Source organism: Carettochelys insculpta, chromosome 30, assembly GCF_033958435.1.
Source record: "Carettochelys insculpta isolate YL-2023 chromosome 30, ASM3395843v1, whole genome shotgun sequence".
NCBI classification, from domain to species: Eukaryota; Metazoa; Chordata; order Testudines; family Carettochelyidae; genus Carettochelys; species Carettochelys insculpta.
This window is the reverse complement of record NC_134166.1, coordinates 5,922,135-5,940,532: the sequence shown is the minus strand read 5'-3', so window position 1 is coordinate 5,940,532 and position 18,398 is coordinate 5,922,135. Positions and strand designations below refer to the sequence as shown.

The window sequence follows — 18,398 nt, the reverse complement described above, 5'->3', positions numbered from 1 at the left end:
CCCTCTAATTATTTTCCATCCTCATGTGGAATGAATTTTGTTATATGCACCAAAACACAGGAGGATGTGCACCAACAGTAGAAACACACACTGCTAACCCTGGGTATTCTGCTATCCGCTGAGAGGCATTTGGATGTCTTCTGGGGGGCCTGCCCAAGCACTCAGCTTACAGGGAACACTGGCCAGTGCCAGGTGCTCGCGAGGAAACAAACAGAACAGGGCAGATCACTGAGCAATTCATCCCCTGTGATCTTCCCCCAGCTTCTGGCAGACTGGAACGCCCAGAGTTTAGGGATCACATCCCTGCCCCCCCACCCCCAGCAAATAGCCCTGGGTGGACCTATCTTTCGCAAACTTACCTAGCTCTTTTTTGAACCCTGGTATAGGTTTGGCCTTCACAGCATCCCCCAGTGGTGAGTTCCCCAGGTTGACTGTGCATTGGGTGAAGTACTACTTCCTTCTGCCGGTGAATTTTGGTAGGTGTAGCTTGACCGGTGACTTCCTGGTGTGCCAAGAACATGCCAGGTACTATGGGAGGAAACTGCAGGAAGGACATATGTGCAGATACTGAACAAGGGGGACGGACCAAAACTGACCCAGGTGGAAGCCATTCTCAAGCCGTTTCAGGCACCTGATTGTCTCTTGATAGAGAGTTAAAGTGGCACAGGACGAGTTAAGCCCTTGACCGGAGGGATGTGGAAGAGAACTTGTTCTCCCTGACCTAGGATTTGGCTGCCAGGTTTTATTCCTGGAGGGGTTTTCGGCTGGTTTTAGCTTGTTTCCATCTCCTGCCAGAGAGGATCTGGGGCAAAGGGGACTGGGATGTCAAAGCTGCAGCAGCTGCCGGCCTCCATCCCAAAGGACTGTCCGTGTCTCTGTTGTTGGCCTGACCATAGCAACCTTCCATGCTGCATTGGACAGCTGCCTAGCAGCTCTCTTCTCCCGCCCAATTTTGGGGTGCTGCAGCTATCAGAAAGTGAGAGTGACCCCCCATATGCTGCTTGCTGATTCTTATGGTGAATGAGAGATGCCCTCTCTGCTTTGCATGCTGCATCCAAGGGATCACCTGAGAGATAGAAGCAAATCTAAGCCAGGCTCTGCCTTGGGGTTTGCACAGCTCTGGGTAGGGGAGATGGGACAGCAAACAGCCTCTCAAAAGAGAGGGGGTTGAGGGACCTGATCCAGCCAAATTCTACAGCCTGGGGCAAATGAACCGCTAAGCCTGCTGCACAGACCGTCTCCTCCTGGCTGCTGTGTCCCCATTTACAGAGGTTCTGAATGTCGAGACAGGTGGATCTCCATCGCAAGGGGCAAAAGCCTGATCTTTGGGGCGCACATGCACAGAGCAGCAGCTAAACGTGCAGGGCCCAGTTCGCCATTGCCCTGCGCCACTGAAGAAGCTGCCTGTGTAGAACAGTGGCTCCCCCAGGGGCTCCATGCAAAAAGGAACTAAAAATGATCATAGAAAATAAGTTTTAAATAAATTGCAAAGTTACTCAATTATAACAAAAAAAGCAGTCCAGTAGCATGGCTCTCTCTCTGTTATTGCTCAGTTATCTTTACATTAAATACCTTTGGATCATGTTATAAATCGCTGTCCGAAAATCTGTGTTGTGGTTTTCTTTTTCATTTGAAATGCACATGGTGGCTAGAACTGGCTTAGATGGGATTTTGCAAATGTTTTTTTTTTGGGGGGGTGGAGGGGGTGGGGGGTCTGCACTAATGAAAAGATCGGGAGCCACTGATTTAGAACAAAGGAGGCTTCTAACAAGGTGCTGCCATATTTACCATCCCATGGAGGTTAGAAGCCAGTGGGGCTACTCAAAAAAAGAGCCATCTAGTCCTTGCAGTAGAGTATTTGCAGGATTCAGGCTGATCAGCTGCTGACATGCAATTCACTCACCATCTTTCCTGGCTTCTGTTGCACCAGAAATCACATTTAGTACAGATCAGTTTGGCCTCCTAAGTGAGTCCTAGGGAAATTCTACAATTTTACTGTGGCTTCAAAGGCAACCAATTGAAGAATTCCTGCGGGACCAGAAGGCACACATGGCCTAAACCAGCAATTCATATCACACGTACACATTCCTCCCCCACAATAATCTTACAAACCAAATGGGAACAGAAATATTTAATGAATTCTTCTGCAATTCACGGAAAACTGAGTTGGGAGAAGGGTGGGAGCTGCTACTGGAAACACAAGGATCCTTGGGGTACCGCTTATATGCTAGAAAGATGAAACCGGCTGGACTCGGAAAGGACCCTGACCAATCCTGTATCATCTTCCAACTTAAAGAGGAAAAAAGCATTTTAAAGGATAAGAAGCAAATTAGATTTGGGGGCAGTGGCCCTGTAAGCTGAGCACTTGGGCAGCCACCCAGGAGAGATTTAGATGCTGCCCAGCTGATTAGCAGAGCACTCACAGCAGGCAACATGTGTTTCTATGGGTGGTGCACATCCACACTTACCTCAGTGCACATAGTAAAATTTCTTCTACCCATGGATGGAAAAAAATGGAGCAAACATTGTTTGGGCGTAAGGATTTTTTGGGGATGGGGCTGTAATACACACTCATACCCCTTTCAACCTCTAGCACTAATTTTTAAGGTAGCAACGAACCTGCTCAATTCTTCATTCGGAACAAGCAACAATGTTAAAAAAAGGCAAATGAATTATACCCAGGGAATGCCAAGGACCATCACTAATCCCCCAGGTTTTGCCAGTGAGACAACTGTACAAGGTCATTCTCAGCCAGCCCTCATGTGCTTTTTGAAAACAGCCACTCACTCCCCATTCAGAGACTAAAACATGGTACAAGCTCTAATGCTGCATGCCAGGACGGTGGTTAAGGTTCAATGTTTTGCTGTCTCGCCCCTGCACAAAACCACTTTGGGTAAAAGGCATGCACTCTGTCTTTCTGCTAGAGGCTCCATGGAAGGTGTGCTTTTTCCAGCCATGTGATGTGTTTTGCCAGTCTTGGCGTCATAGCAGGAGACAGAGTCTTTCCAATCACACGACAGAGAGGCATCTGTGCAATGCAGATATGGACAGCAGGAGTGGCGAAAGCAAGCAAGATCCTTGGTGTTAAGCAGGGGTGAAATTAACTTAAAATTTCTCTTAGGTCCTGTCCTATTGCAACCTGGTCCCTGGCAACTCTTGAAGTAACTCCCATCTGGCTTTTGCCACAGCTTAGCCAGGTCTTGCTGGAGTGCCCCCTTACTATCACCTCTGGGGGTAAGAAGCATTCACAATAACTTAGCTCATATATAGCAACTTTACATGTAAGTTTTGGAATCATCCACTTCACAGATGGGGTAAATAATTTGCCCAGAACAACCTGGGATTAAAGGGCAGGTCTCTTGACTTGAAATTCAACACCCTGCCCACAGGTACCAGGCAACCCAAAAAAGAGATGGTAATATGAAGGTCTGATTCAGCTAGACCCACAGATACTCAGCCCCACTGGAAAAAAAAATCAGAGCCAGTTACCATATAACAGGTTCATTGCTACCTTCTAAACTAGTACTAGCCGTTGAAAGAGATCTGTGCGTGTGTGTGTTTGATAACACCTTCCCTAAAAAATCCTTACCCCAAGCATTGTTTGCTCTGTATTCCACCCACAGATGGAAAAACAAATTTTATGTGCATAGAGGCATGTGCGGATGTGTACCACCAATACAAACATATGCTGCTGCTGCTGCCTACGGGTGCTCTGTTAATCAGCTGGGCAGCACCTGAATCTCTCCTGGGCCACTGTCCGAGTGCTCAGCTTGCAAAATACACTGCCCCCAAATCCCTTGGACTGTCCAAAGCACTCATTTTGTGCCATCTGGGCTGGGCATCATGCTACAGAAAAGTAGAGCAGTGCCAAGAGGGTTTTAAAGGCTATCAGGGATGTTTATAAATTGTATCAGAGAGGTAGCCAATTTAGCCTATATCTTCAAAATCAAGGAGTCCTGTGGCATCTTATAGACTAACAGATATTTTGGAGCATAAGCTTTCGTGGGCAAAGACCCACTTTGTCAGATCTGCCCACAGAAGCTTATGTTCCAAAATATCTGTTAGTCTATAAGGTGCCACAGGACTCCTTGTTATTTGATAAAAATTGTAAATGACTTGCCCTTCTCAGAGCCTCTCAAAGCTCTTTAGAGTCATGGATTAATAAAAGCACATCACCACTGCAGCCCCTGCAGTAAATGTGGATTAACCTTGTTTTACAGGTGGGTGGATCGTACACCTGAAGGTCCATTTATTGCCCTAGGGAACTATTTCTAGCACTGAAACAGTGGAGAAAGTAGGCCATATGCGGGATTGTCTCCCTCTAATGGCAGAAGGAGGCCAAATCACCTGTTTTGCTCCTTGGGACATTGAAAAAGGTTTTGGAGGACAAGACAATGTTTTCTCATATTCTCCTATTGGGATCCACCTCGTTTCTCAGCTTATGCTGAGATGGGCAGGTCCATGAGACACAGCTGTCTTTGTTTACAGAGCACCTGGTACCTTGGGTTCTGGTCTCAGACTGGAATTCCTAGACATGGCCATGCATGTGATAAGTAATCTGGACTTAAATACACAGTCCATCAGGACTTTCACTTGTCATTAGTGACAGCACTTCAAAGGGGGCTGGATTTTCAGCATCATGTGTTTCTACTGGTGGTGCACCACCAGACATGCCTCAGTGCACATAAACTTTATTCTGCCCATGGGTGGAAAAAAAAATAGAGGAAACACTGGTCAGAATCAGCCCCAGAACACTCATGAGGGAGAAGTGGGGGGAAAGATGGGTACAGTTTATGGGTACTAGAAACGATGCTCAGTTATCATCCCATCTCGTTCTTTATGCCTTGGCTGCTTGAGACCCATTCCAGGGGGTAATTTCAAGCAGGAAAGTAGCAGAACCTAGGAGTTCTCGCTCATTCCTTCTGCCATATTTTTACCAAAACCAAATGCGCTGAGTGCACTTCAGCTAAAAACAGCAAAAGGAAAAGCCCCAGGAGAACAGCCAGTGCTGGCACATCAAGCACTGTTCCCTGTAAAATGAGCACTTGGGTGGCCACCCAGGAGAGGTCTAGGCGCTACCCAGCTGATTAGCAGAGCACCCACAGCTGGCAGTGTGTTTCTACCTGTGGTGCACATCCTTTGGTGCACATAAAAATTTATTCCACTCAGGAAAGGGGGAGAAAAGTCAGCAGGAACACTGACATCAACTCTCACTGAGCAATTTCTGGCAAATCTCCTCCGTGCCTCAAAAAGCATCCCCATCCCCAATACTACAAGAATTTTTAAAAGGCAGCCCCGGATTATAGGCTCAGCTAATTTCAATAGTGCAAGTTTACTCCAGCTGCAGATCTGGCCCTTCATTCTTTAGAGCAGATGCTGAATCTTATTTGCGAAAGAAAGAAAGAAAAACGAAACAACAACAACGACACAGGTGGTAAAAATAGAAAGGCAAAAGTTTCAAATGAGTCAGAATTCCTCCGCCCTCCCTGCTAGACACAGTTATGACGACTGAGCTCATGCTCCTGGGATGGGAAGTGGCCCTGATTGGCTGGCAGAAGATCAGCCGCAAGGCGATTGGAGCAAAGGGTGTTGCATGTGAACAGCACTCGCTGCCTGCGTGATCTTCTGGAGGGGAGGGAGGGCTGTTTTGTAATAGTTTTCTTTTCCGCCTTGGGGCTTGGGTGAAAAGTAGATCGTCTCCTTGACTTCTTGCCCAACATCAGGCGCCCTAGGTGGAGACGTGCCAAGCCAGGAAACTTTTCCCCCTGGGTGTATTACAAGAGCAGACGCAGCCTCAGTTTTCGTAGACGGCCCTCACAAGATTAAAAAACCGCCCTGTAGCACCTTAAAGACTAACAATATAATTTATTAGGTAATGAGCTTTCATGGGGCAGACCCACTTCTTCAGCTCGGCAGGATCCTTTTCCAGAGGCAGCTGCATTAGGCTGTTTCAGCAAAAACAACCAGGCGTCCAGTGGTACCTAATAATTTTTATTAGGGCATAAGCTATGCCGAGTTGCAACATCCACTCAGTGTTTTAGAGCGAGCGAGGGATCGTGGGGTCTTATTTTCCCTGCTTCTCCTCCATCCACACTACAGCAACACGTGGGGGCATGGCTTATCCTTGGACATATGTTTAGTAATAGACAAAGTGTCGCTAAGCGACCCGGAATGGACGGAACATTTCGGGAAACGTTTCCCATGTGTGAGGAAGCAGGAGAACAAGGGGGTTACTGATGAAACCCTGCTCTCCAGTGGTTTGAGTATGTTGTAGCTCCGCATCATGTGGCGTGTGATCAAAAGAGACATTCGGAAGCCTCCCAGCAAAGGGGACAGGCAGTATACAAACATGAAACTGATGAGACGGGTTAAGCCTCTCTTGCTGACTTTGGGTTTTGGCACTTCCCCAGGGCAGGCGCACAGGGATAATTCTCACTGTTTGTACTATGGTAGCACTTGAAGCCTCTGTTATGGGCCAGAATTCATGACACTGGGCTCTGTACAAACACAGAAATGGATGGCAGAGTTCCCCCTATTTTTCTTCCATCCATGGGCAGAATAAATTTTGGTATGTGCACCGAGGCAGGTGGAGATGCGCACCTTCAATAGAAACACATGTTGGTGGCTGTGGTACTCTGCTAATTGGCCGGGTGGCAGCAGCATCTCTCCCAGATGGCCACCCAAGCACTCAGCCTACAGGGAACGCTGATTGCTGATGTTTCTCTTCCTTTTCAGGTTAGCAACCCTTTATTTGCAAAGCAAAATAAGTCATTTCCCATGACTGCCTTCCATTCGCTTTGCAAAGAGACAGAACAATAATCCCTAGTAGTTTTCCCACGGAAATCACAAAGTGCTCTACAAAGGAGGTCCATGTCTTTATCTACCCTTTAAGGCTAGGGAAACTGAGGCACAGAGCACCTCCATGTCTTTATCTACCCTTTAAGGCTAGGGAAACTGAGGCACGGAGCACCAACATGACTTGTATCAGAACAGAGTAGACTGCAGGTCTGTCACAGCCAGGCCGCCACTCCAGTCAGTGGGTAATCTGCCCAAGGTCACACGACTTCCCTGGAAGAGACCGTCTAGTTTTTGTGGGCAGAGATATCAGCAGGAGTGACTTGGCCTTGAAGAGGAAGGCTGCCCATTGCGCAGGCAATGAGATTTTCTTTGCTTCAGCCTGGGATAACATTTTCAATAGCTCATCTCCCATCCCCTTATGTTTGTGACCCCCGCCCCCACTCCTCCCGTTCGTGAGTCCTCATCCAACAGACAGCCCCCCTGCCAGATACTTCAGAGGGAAAGTACAAGGAACTCCAAAAAGTCCTATTTTTAGCACTAAGAGACCCCCCCATTCGAGAACAGCACCCCACTGGGCTGAGCCCTGCACAGACTCCACACAAGAGACAGGCCCTGCCCTGAAAGCTCCCAGTCTAAATAGACAAAGGATTGTCATCCCAATGGAAACTGAGGCACAGAGCAGCTGAGATTTGCAAAGTTGCCTATAGGACTTTGGTGCCACATTCACTAAGCAAAACCCCTTTTGGCTCTTTTGAACATCCTACCTTAAATGACTTGCCCAAGGCCACCCAGGGAGTTTGTGGCAGAGACAGGGTCATGAGCCCAATTCTCCAGCAGCCCAGTACAATGTGTTCACTACAAGTCCTTAAATCTGTGGAGCTAAACGGTCAACTCTGAGACAGAATCAGGCTGGGCTGCAGAGCACCTAGAATGCCACTAAGGCTATAATAAAACAATCCTGCTTATCATTAGCACATCACTGGAGCATTGTTTTGCACTGAATTTAGCTGCCCTTTACTTGCCTCTTGAAGTCATTGGCTGTACAGATTGAGCCTCTCTCATCCGGCACCCTTGAGACCTGCCAGGTTCCAGACAAGAGAATTTGCTAGATGATGGGACGTCCATATAGTAGCACCATTACCAACACTTCCTCTGCTTACTTGGCTCTGAGAAGACATTTTGGGGTAAATCACAGCTAAATAACAGCACAGCACACCAAGAGCCAGGCCTGGTGGCCAGAAAAACTTTATAGGACCGTGGGAACTTGGCCACAGCTATAAGAGGTGCCTGGCTAACTCAAATCGTGCTGGATTACAATTGTTGAGGGACAAGAGAGTTCAGTATTAGAGAGGTTCAACCTGTTGCAGGTGTTTGCACTACACTGCTACAGCAGTAAACCTGTCTCTTGGGGAGATGGTGGCTAGGCTGGCAGAATTCCTCCATCAACCTGGCGCTGGTATCAGCTCCCTGACATCTCACAGGTCAGACCTGAGTGACAGAGCTCCATTGGCCTGAGTTTTAGATGTAGTAGTCCCAGGCCTAAGATGTTTGCCCTGCACATGCAGCCTGCCCCTGTTTAACTGGATTCCCTTCTCCTACCACCTCCCTGGCCTGTATCAAACAGAATCTAAACCTCTCCCACTCTCTTCCTTCACCTCTGTCCAGCAGGGTGCCCACAGGAGCTGGATTTGTGCAGTCCTAGGAACTGCAGTTTGCAGCGCCTGCCAAGGGAGCTGTCCCAGCAGAGCCAGGTATGCCAGGAATCTCTAGTAGCACAGTCTGTTTTTCTGCCTGGGAGGGGATGAGAAGAAGAGGACCTGTTCCTAGCATCTGTCAGCAGATAGTCCGAGGCCTGAACCGGCCCATGGAGACAGCTTGCTCCCTACAGTCTGATGCTAGGGGCAGGGGTGCGGCAGTGAGGGCTGGGAGAGTGGGGGTGGAGCTTACATTTCCACTGACCAACGAGGTTCATTTCCAAAAACTTCAGGGAAAGATCCAATCTGGAGTCAAAGTTTGCAGCTCTGTCTCAGGGAAACACTGAATTTGTAACATGGGGCCCTTCTTGCATGGATCTCACAGCATCTTAATTAGTAGGTTCAAAGCTCCACCTCCCCCGCCCCCCGTGAAGTGGGTGAGTGATAGGACACCCATTTTACAGAGGGGAAAATGGAGGCACGGCAAGGCAATTTGATCTGAGGTCACTCAGCCAGTATTGGGCACACTGGGGAACAGAGCCCAGTAGTCCTCAACTCAACCCACTACACAACACTGTCTTTGCAGCTTTTAAACACCTTCTCTCCTGTGCCTCTTTCCTATGGGCCTTGTTTGGAGTTCAGCTCCCTGTCACTTTCTGAATGGGTACGATCCCATGAGCTTGTCTGCACTTGGAAATTTACCAGAAACACGTTTCTGGAATGGCTATTTCAGTGCAAGTCCCACTCCTAGCTATTCTGCTTCCTTTCCAGAACTAAACGAACCCTAAGAAGAGGCAGCCCCTACAAGCAATAAAGCTCCAATCAGTTTGTAGTGTAGTGAGCCCTGTTGCAGGGATGGGGAAAAGGGGCGAGCAGTAGGGCAGTCTGAAGCCATGGGGGTTCGAACCCAGCAGCCGCACCTAATGCCAGTCACAGAGAGGGCTGCCAGCTCACCAGGGTTGTCCTGGAATCTCCAGCAAAGATTAATTTTTAATTAAAGATTATGTCACAGGATGAAACTGCCAGAAATACATCCCAGCAGAGCCGGCAGCCCTAGCTGCAGCTGAGCGTTTGGCTTGGTTTACAATGAGGCTGTACAGCAGGATTTTTTGAGAAGGGATTCACAGACTCAGTAACTGGAAGTCCCCGTAGAAGGTACTTGGAGGGGTAACAATTACTCTCAAGAGTCCCCCCAGCTGCCTGCATTTGCAAGGCTCTCCAAAGCCAGTAGCACTCCCCTCTGGGGTGTGACTCATGGCAGGGAGTGGAAACTGCCGGTTCGCTGAGTTCAAGCACACACCGCATCAAAAGCATCAGGGAGGCTGGAAGAACCAGCCCAGAGCATGCAGAGGATGTGTGAGTACCCATGTGAAAGAGGGCCCTGACCAATCAGCAGGCGCCTGAACCCACCAACTGGCCAATCGGTGTCCTCTTGCACTGCGTGTCCTATGAGTGGAGCAAGACCGGATCCCAGGCCAGCTATGGGAAAGGGTGGATGAGTATCTGCTTGAGAAAGCAGCACCACCGCCAGTCTTTGGCCGGGGGCTCAGATGCTGCAAAGTGCACTGAGTTCAGGGCATATACTAAACTGATACATCATTAAGTTTCATTTGCCATTTTGTTGTCCAATCACTTAGTCTTCTGAGGTCTTCCTGATGCTTTTCACGGTCTGCTTTCTTCTGAGCTACCTTGAGCACATCTGAAAAGCTGAAGTGGGTCTTACCGATGAAAGCTCATTAAAGACTAATTAGGTAATGAGACCCACTTCAGATTTTTCAGATCTGCTCAAGGTAGTTCAGAAGAAAGCAGACAGTGAAAAGGTGTCAAGCTCTCATAAAACTAAGTGATTGGGCAACAAAATGGCAAATGAAATTTAATGTTGATAAATCATAAGTAATGTGCATTGGAAAAAAAATAGTTCCAGCTCTACGTACAAAACGATGGGGACTAATTTAGCTATAAACCATTCAAGCAAGAGATCTTGGAGTCATTGTGGGTGGCTCTTGGAAAACATCCCCTCGATGTGCACCAGCAATCAAAAAAGCAAACAGAATGTTAGGAATCTTAAAAAAAAAATGGAATAAAAATAAGACAGAGACTATTTTATTGCCTCTATATAAATACATGGTACACCCACATCTTGAGTACAGCATACAGACGCAAGAACAACAAGAAGGCTTGTGGCACCTTACAGACTGACAGATATTTTGGAGCACAAGCAAGCTTGTGCTCCAAAATATCTGTCAGTCTGTAAGGTGCCACAAGACTTCTTGTTGTTCTCAAAGCTACAGACTAACACGGCTACCTCCCTGATCCTTGTCACCATACAGGTGTGGTTGTCTCATCTCAAAAATGATACATTGGCACTGGAAAAGGTTCAGAAAAGGGCAACAAAAATGATGAGGGGTTTGGAACAGGTCCCACATGAAGAAAGATTAAAAAAGACACAGACTTTTCAGCTTAGAAAAGAGGAGACTACTCGGGGGGGCGGGGGGCGGGAAATATGATAGAGGTCTATAAAATTGTGACTGATGTGAAAAAAATCGAATTGGAAAAAAAGTTATTTGTCCCAGAAGAACTAGGGCGTCACCAAATTAAATTAATTGGCAGGAGGTTTAAAAGAAACAAAAAAAAAGGGAGATTTTCTTTCTTTCTGCAGTGCATAGTAGGCCTGTAGAACTCCCATGTTGTGAAGACCAAGACAAACAGGTTTCAAAAAAGACGTAACAAGGTTCATAGAGGTTAAGTCCAATCAATGGCCATTAGGCAGGATGGGTAGGAATGCTGTCTCTAGCCAATGTTTGTCAGAAGCTGGAAATGGGTGACAGGGGCGGGATCACTGGTGGATTCCCTTTTCTGTCCATTCCCTCTGGGGCACCTGGCACTGGCCACTCTTAACAGACAGGACACTGGGCTAGATGGCCCTTTGGTTCACCATGCTGTGAGCCAGCACCAGCCTCCTGCTCAGGGGGCAGAGGATGCCTCGGTTCTCTTCCCAGCTGTCCCACTGACTCATTATGAGACCTATGCCTCAGTTTCCCTTTCTGGAAAATGAGGGTATTTCTACCCCTCAAAGGGGAACTAAGGATCTTTGAAAGCCATACAAAAAAGGGCCATGTGTTATAAACAGAATGAGGGAGAGCCTCAGGAAAGCTTGCATACAAAGGGGAACTGTTCTAAAGTTTTCAGAAAGGAATTTGATTGGCCAGAGCCTCAGAATAAGGGGGAAAACCAGGAGCGCTTTGCAGCCTTTCCTGGGGGGTAGGGCTGTCACCTCTAACAGGGTGGAGGGAGAGACCCAGCTTCAGTTTCTGCTCTGCCACATGTTCCCTGTGTGACCCTTACCCGTGTCACTTAGCTGGGTGGCACCTGAATCTCTCCTGGTCAGCTGCCTGAGTGCTCAGCTTACAGAGATCACTGTCCCCCAATACCTTTAAAGATTGGGGGCTAATTAACAGAGCATCCACAACCACCAGCATGTGTTTCTATTGGTGGTACACATCCACACATGCCTCAGTGCGTATAACAAAGTTTATTCCACCCATTGAAAAAAATTAGAGAAATGCTGTTTGGAGGTCTCATCCCCATTAATTTCTGAGAGTTACCCACCTAAATATCTCAGAGGCCCCTTGCCTTCATCTCTCTGGGGCTCATTTCCCCACTGATAGTGCTGCCCCACCTCAAGAGGGGGCACTGCTCAGACACTACAGTAACCAGAGCCAATCTGCTAGAGCACAAGAACAAAGGCTCTTCTGGGCACAAGGAGAAGAGAGCCCTGGAGACTAAGATGCTGGATGGAAAACATCAAGGCTCTGGGCTTCTCATTCAGCCTCTGGGGAAGTGGGACGTTGGCTGAAGTGAAAAGGGAAACCCAGAAAACACTGCCCAGGTAGCACCTGGAGATCCCAGCATGGGGCCAGAGAAAATGCTGCCTGTTCGGAGCTGGCCAAGTAGCCCATGAGGCCAGGGAAGTTCAGTGCCCCTTGCAATTGTATCAGATTAAATGAGGCGCTGCCACCAGCACCCCAGTGTGTATAAAGCCAAGTGATGTCAGGAAGGCAGGGCAGGAGCAGAGCTTGTTCTCCGGGCTGAAGTTCCAGGTATTTCCACAACTTGCCACAGTTCATGCCATGAAGCTGAGACCTATGCAAATCCCAGAATGAGTCAGGCAGGTGTCAGCCTGGGATCTTGAGCACACAGCCTGAGGTGGGAACTCTGCATAGCTAAGCCATGGACTCACCGAGAGTGCTGCCCCACACAGCCAGTCTAGGGACACCGGCTGCTCTTTCTCCGCCCAGGGTGTGCACCAGGCAATATGCCCTTCGCTCCAACCTGGGAGAGTAGTTTTTATGCCTTCTACGAGAATGAGCTGAATCCCATTTCATCTGAGGCCTTAGAGCAGTGGGGGGCAACCTGTAGCCCATTGAGGTAAGCTGCTGGCAGGCTGCCAAACAACTTGTTTATCTTGTGTCTGTGGGAACAGCCACCTGCAACTCCCATTGGCCATGGTTCACTATTTCCAGCCAATGGGAGCTGCAGGCAGCCGTACCTGTGGTCACAAGGTAAACAACCTGTCCAGCAGCCCACTAGCAGCTTACCCTGATGAGCTGTGTGCAGCCACTGATCCTGTCTTGGAGGGTGGCACACAGAAGCCATCCGCCTCTGGCCAGCCCCAGACTTGGTTCTAATCACATTGGCCCTTCTTCTGTGAAGAACAGTCCATTCTTGCGCCCGCACTGCCGGACTCTTGTGCAGTCACAGCTGTCAAGGGCCTAGCACATTGCCTGCTCAGTAGCAGGAAGTGAGGGAGCAAATGCTAGATACAATAACGGATTTAGGTAAACACGCCTCAGTCCTAGGACAGAGTCAGTCAAACAGCATGGATGGCTGGGCTAGCTAGTCTCCCAGGAATCCCGAACCTCGGTCCCCAAGAGCAGCCCTGCCTCCAATCAAAGCCCAGGGCAGAGCCATCTATACAGAACGTTTTATAACCAAGGTCAGAGGACTAAAGAATTTCTTCCAACCTAAAAACCTCACTCACACATAAAGCAAAATCATTTGGAAAGCGCCACGTGTGATCACCACAACTTTGCAGCCCCCAGCCAGGTGCCAAAGGGTGCTGAAACACATTGCAAAGCATGCAGAGATCATGGTCCTACCTGTGAAACGCAGCCAGCTCTGGGGAGGGGACATGATAGCTGTTTAACACAGAGCAAATGCAGATATGCAGGATAGTCTAGGACCAGAAGCAGAACGTACTACATCCAGTTGAAAGTACAGGGCACATGTCACGTGGCAGAAATGTTGTTACCCTAACTGGAATTTGGCCATGTCACCAGTGCTATCGAAGTGTAGGGAAGCAATAGGAGTGACATCCCCCCAGGGAAACTAAGGCACAGAACAGCTGAGATTTGAGATCTCAGTGTTATGACTCTGTGGCAGGGCCAGCCTCAGGGAAAATGGTGCCCCCCCTTCCCCTGGCACTAAGTAGCTCCACAACACCTGCATCCCTCTCCTGGGCTCCCTTTGCCACTAACCCATGCATTGTACCCTGTTTGCCTCACCCTCTGCACAGTACCAGCTTCACCTCCTGATGCCTGCACTTCCCTCAGGCCTGAGCAGCCAACCCCAGCCCTGAGCTGCCAGCATACTCTGCCACACCACCCCCTGGCCCCATACCCCCACCCCTTATGGCCAGCAACATCCATGGCCAGGCACCCTCACCCAGAGATCTCCACCACAAATCCCTGTGCCCAGCACCCTCCCATCTAGGATTCCCTCTAATTTTCCCCCATCCATGGATGGAATAAATTTTGTTATGTGCACCAAGGCACATGTGGATGTGCACCACCCATAGAAACACACACTGCCAGCTGTGAGCACTCTGCTAATCAGCTGGGCAGCCCCTGGATCTCTCCTGGGTGGCTGCCCAAGGGCTCAGCATAGATGGAATACAGCTTCCATCCACAGACACCCCCTTGCCCCCAGTGTTCCAGGAGAGGGATGTGGCCCTGACATAGCTCTGTAATGCATGTCAAAAGGCCACAGAGAGGCATCTTCCATGATGGCCGGGCCATGGCCCCAAATCCCCATGAATGACAGAAAAGAAATAGCAGATACCAATGGCCAAGTCCAGCCCTCAGGCTCCCAAATGGCCTTTTGTTTGTCTCCATAAAAGAGAGCGTTTCTCTTTAAGCCAGAAAAGGGAACAGATGCCTTGGCTGTGCTGTTTAATAAGAATAGGAACCAATTCATCAGTGCTAATGAGAAACAAACCCAGGAAACCTCCCTGTTCCCAGCCTTCCTGTCCAAGCCTCTCCCGCTCCATTGAGAACTCAGTGGCTATTTCAGCTCCCCACGCACCCCTACCTTCTCAGGTCCATTCCCCTTCTCTGGTGCTTCTTCACCCACCTCTCACCTCCACCCTTATTTAGGACTTGGAGCACAGCATATTTGCTCCTCACCCCCACCCACACTTCCCAGGATGTCCCCCCTGTTCTGTTCCCAGCCCTGCTGGGCTTCTCCCCTGACGTCCTGCACAAACTCACAGGGTTGGGTCACCAGGAGAGAAAATTTCACTTCTGGCCCAGCCATCCCTTCTGGCAGCAGAGCCATGCAGGCAAGGAGCAGCATTGCAGAGATTCAGCAGCTGTCCTGCTGATTAGCAGAGCACCCACAGCTGGCAGCCTGTGTTTCTATGGTGGTGCACAGCTGCACATGCCTTGGTGCGCATAACAAACTTTATTCTCTCTATGGATGCAGAAAAGTAAAGGGAATGCTGGCAGGGAGGGCAAGAGGGACTCCGCTCTGCTCCATGCGCTGGTGGGCCACACCACGCTGGGGACTGAAAATGGAGCTGGAGCTCTCAGGCAGGCAGAGGGGAGAGTCAAGGGGGATGAGGATCCAGGAGAAGCTGTGCAGGCCCAATGGTGGGGTTGGGAGGAGGGCAGCCAGAGAGGAGTCTGGACCATGCTGCAGTCAAAGAAAGTCCCGTAGCAGCCAACAAGGGGAAGTCCAGGCCCACTGCAGTGCCCCCTCGTGACGGTGACCTGCATGTGACCAGTTTGCCTGGCGCCAGGTCCAGCCCAGCTCAGCAGAAAGTCTAGGACAGGAAGCAAAATGTGTTAAATCCTCTCGGAAGTAGTGGGGAGCACATTTAAGATGGCAGAAATGTTATGACGCCAACTGGAATTCGGCCAGGACACTGCACTATGGATGTGTAGGGAGCCAGTGGGATCCAAAGGGACTCAGATCTCATAGTCAGGACTCAGCGGAAAGATGGCCCTGATCACAGCGAGCGTCAGACTAGAGGGACTCAGTCAAAAGAGCAACCCCTACTGAGCACGACCGCCTGCAGCAGCCTCTCCTCGGCAGTGATTCAGGAGCGACTCAGAGGAAAGAAGATGGCGCTTGGTCCTGCTGTGAGGGACTGGACTTGGTGACCTCTTGGGGTCGTTGCCAGTTCTAGTCTCCTATGATGCCCTCTGCAGATCTCCAAAGCACAGGGCTAGCTGTGTCTTGCACCTGAGTGGGAGAGAAACCAAGGTATTGCAGGAAGCACTGGTGACTCTGTGTACCATCTATATCATCCCTGTTGGGTATTTATCCAACCTGCTCTTAAGTATCTCCAATGATGAGGAGTCTACAACCACCCTGGGCAATTCTAGTGCTGCACTTATCCACCCCGACAGGAAATTTTTTCCTAATGTCCAACCAAAACCCCCCTTGCCACAGTTTAAGCCCATTGCTTCTTGTCCTCTCCTCAGAGGCTAAGCAGAATATTTTTTCTCCCTCCTCCTTTAACACCCTATTAGGTACTTGAAAGCTGCGATCATGTCCCCTCGCAGCCATCTCTTTTCTAAAATAAACAAACCCAATTCCTTTACTCTTCCCTCAGAGGTCATATTTTCTAGACCATTACTCATTCTAGAATGGTAAGAGAGCCATGTTCGTCTCTATTCCATCTAAACAAAAAAGCAGCCCAGTAGCACTTTAAAGACTAACAAAATAGTTGATTAGGTGGTGAGCTTTTGTGGGCCAGACCCACTTCTTCAGACTGGTTTGAAGAAGTGGGTCTGTCCCACAAAAGCTCACCACCTAATCAACTATTTTGTTAGTCTTTAAAGTGCTACTGGGCTGCTTTTTTGTCGTGATCATTCTAGTTGCTCTTCTCTGGCACCTGTCTAATTTCTCCACATCTTTCCTAAAATGTGGTGCCCCGAACTGGGCACAATACTCCAACTAAAGCCTAATCAATCCAGAGCAGAGCAGAAGAATGACTCCTCACATCTTGCTCACAACACTCTTGTTAATGCAGCACAGAGTGGAGTTTGCTTTTTTTTTTTTTTTTTTTGTGCGCAACGGTGTCACATAACTCATACTTAGCTTGAGGTCCACTATGACTCCCAGATCCCTTTCCCTCTGGGGTTGCACAGCCAAACCTCAACAACTTGTTCACTAGAAAGGAGGAGGGTACAAGCAGAACATTCTGGGCAGAGACACAATTTGGTATCTTTCTACAACCTTCTGCACATGCAACATAAGCCCTGCCTGGCTCAGCCCAGACACACACTGATTGGAGGGCGCCCTCTGTCCACATGATCAGCCATGCATCCGCCGCATGCTGCTTGTTGATTTTAAAGACGCCACCAATGACAAGTCTCCTCTATATATGGATGGCAACTGCATGGATATGACCCAGGTTATTGGGCAAGAAGTGAAAAATACCGCAGCCCTGAAACACACATGTAGCAACCAGAACCCGAAACAAGTGTGAGCAGAGATAGGGAGCCTGCAAATCACATGAGGTACGCTAGTGATTAAAACCCCTTACTTCCAGTTTCTGTGTCACACAAGGTGGTTGTGCTGAAAGGAGACGCTCTGGTAATTAGACAGTCAAGGATATCAAGCGATTTGGGGGAGCCCCAGCTGCAAGCTATAACCTGTGGAACTCACTGCTGCTGGGTATGCCTGAGCTTCAGCTGTAGAACTCAGGGCCATAGCACATTACTGAAGTCATGTAGTGGAACTCATATGCACAGGGTATTACCGACTCAGAATGTTTCTGAAGGGTCTCTTGCAGAATTTACTGCTCTGGGGTATTAATAAGGCAATCTATGGAATAGGTTGCAGCCACACTGTGTCCCAGAAGAGTTACTGGCTGCAGGGATTGATCCTTGGCACTCTGGGTATAATGGAGGCTCAAGCTTTTAAGAGAGACCTCTGTTACCCCTGCATCTGATGAAGCGGGTTTTTGCCCATGAAAGCTTATGCTCCAAAGTATCAGTTAGTCTATAAGGTGCCACAGGACTTCTGGTTATTTCTGCTACCCCGGTGGCAGCAGATTTTGTATGCGGCCAAGCTACCCCTAAAGGGCAGAGTGCCAGCTGGAGTGGGTGCAGCGTCCACTGATGCAAATTTAGGGAGGTTAACCGATAAGCCAGTTAGCATAGGGTGTTACTAGTAATGTGTAGAACTCCCTGCTGCAGGATGTGATTGGGGGGGGCAGAATTCCTTACAGAACTCAAACCAAACCAAAAAATGGATCTACATGAATACGGTCTGCAGAGCCAGGAGATAGAGGGAACAGCAGCCTTGTTGTAGTTACCTTAAGTTTTCCCATCTGGGGTGGAATAAGATTTGTTATGTGCACCAAGGCATGCGTGCAAGTGCACCACCAGTAGAAAGACATGTTGCTGGCTGCAGGCAGCAGCAGGCACTCTGTTCATCAGCTGGTGGCCTCTGAACTGCTCCTCACGGCTGCCCAAGAACTCTCCTTATAGGGAACATGGGGCACATAGCCTTGGCCAATTACTACTTATGAACTAGCTTAGAAGAGAGTCAGGAAGAAAAAAAATTCTTCTCTGCCTCCGCAGGCCTGCGGGGACCCACCCAGGTGGCATTTTC

General features: G+C 49.0%; 1 long non-coding RNA gene across 3 annotated transcripts in view; it reads right to left on the bottom strand.

The window, feature by feature from the left end:
* The window catches only part of LOC142003774 (uncharacterized), a 37,120-nt gene that overhangs the window by 14,126 nt on the left and 4,596 nt on the right, over positions 1 to 18,398 (bottom strand). Inside the window, exon 1 of one of the 3 annotated variants that reach the window (XR_012642880.1) lies at positions 360 to 487. The exons of the other annotated variants lie outside the window; for them this stretch is intronic. This is a non-coding gene — a long non-coding RNA (uncharacterized LOC142003774). Of the gene's footprint in view, positions 1 to 359; positions 488 to 18,398 lie in introns of those variants that run through there. 3 annotated transcript variants of the gene reach the window in all.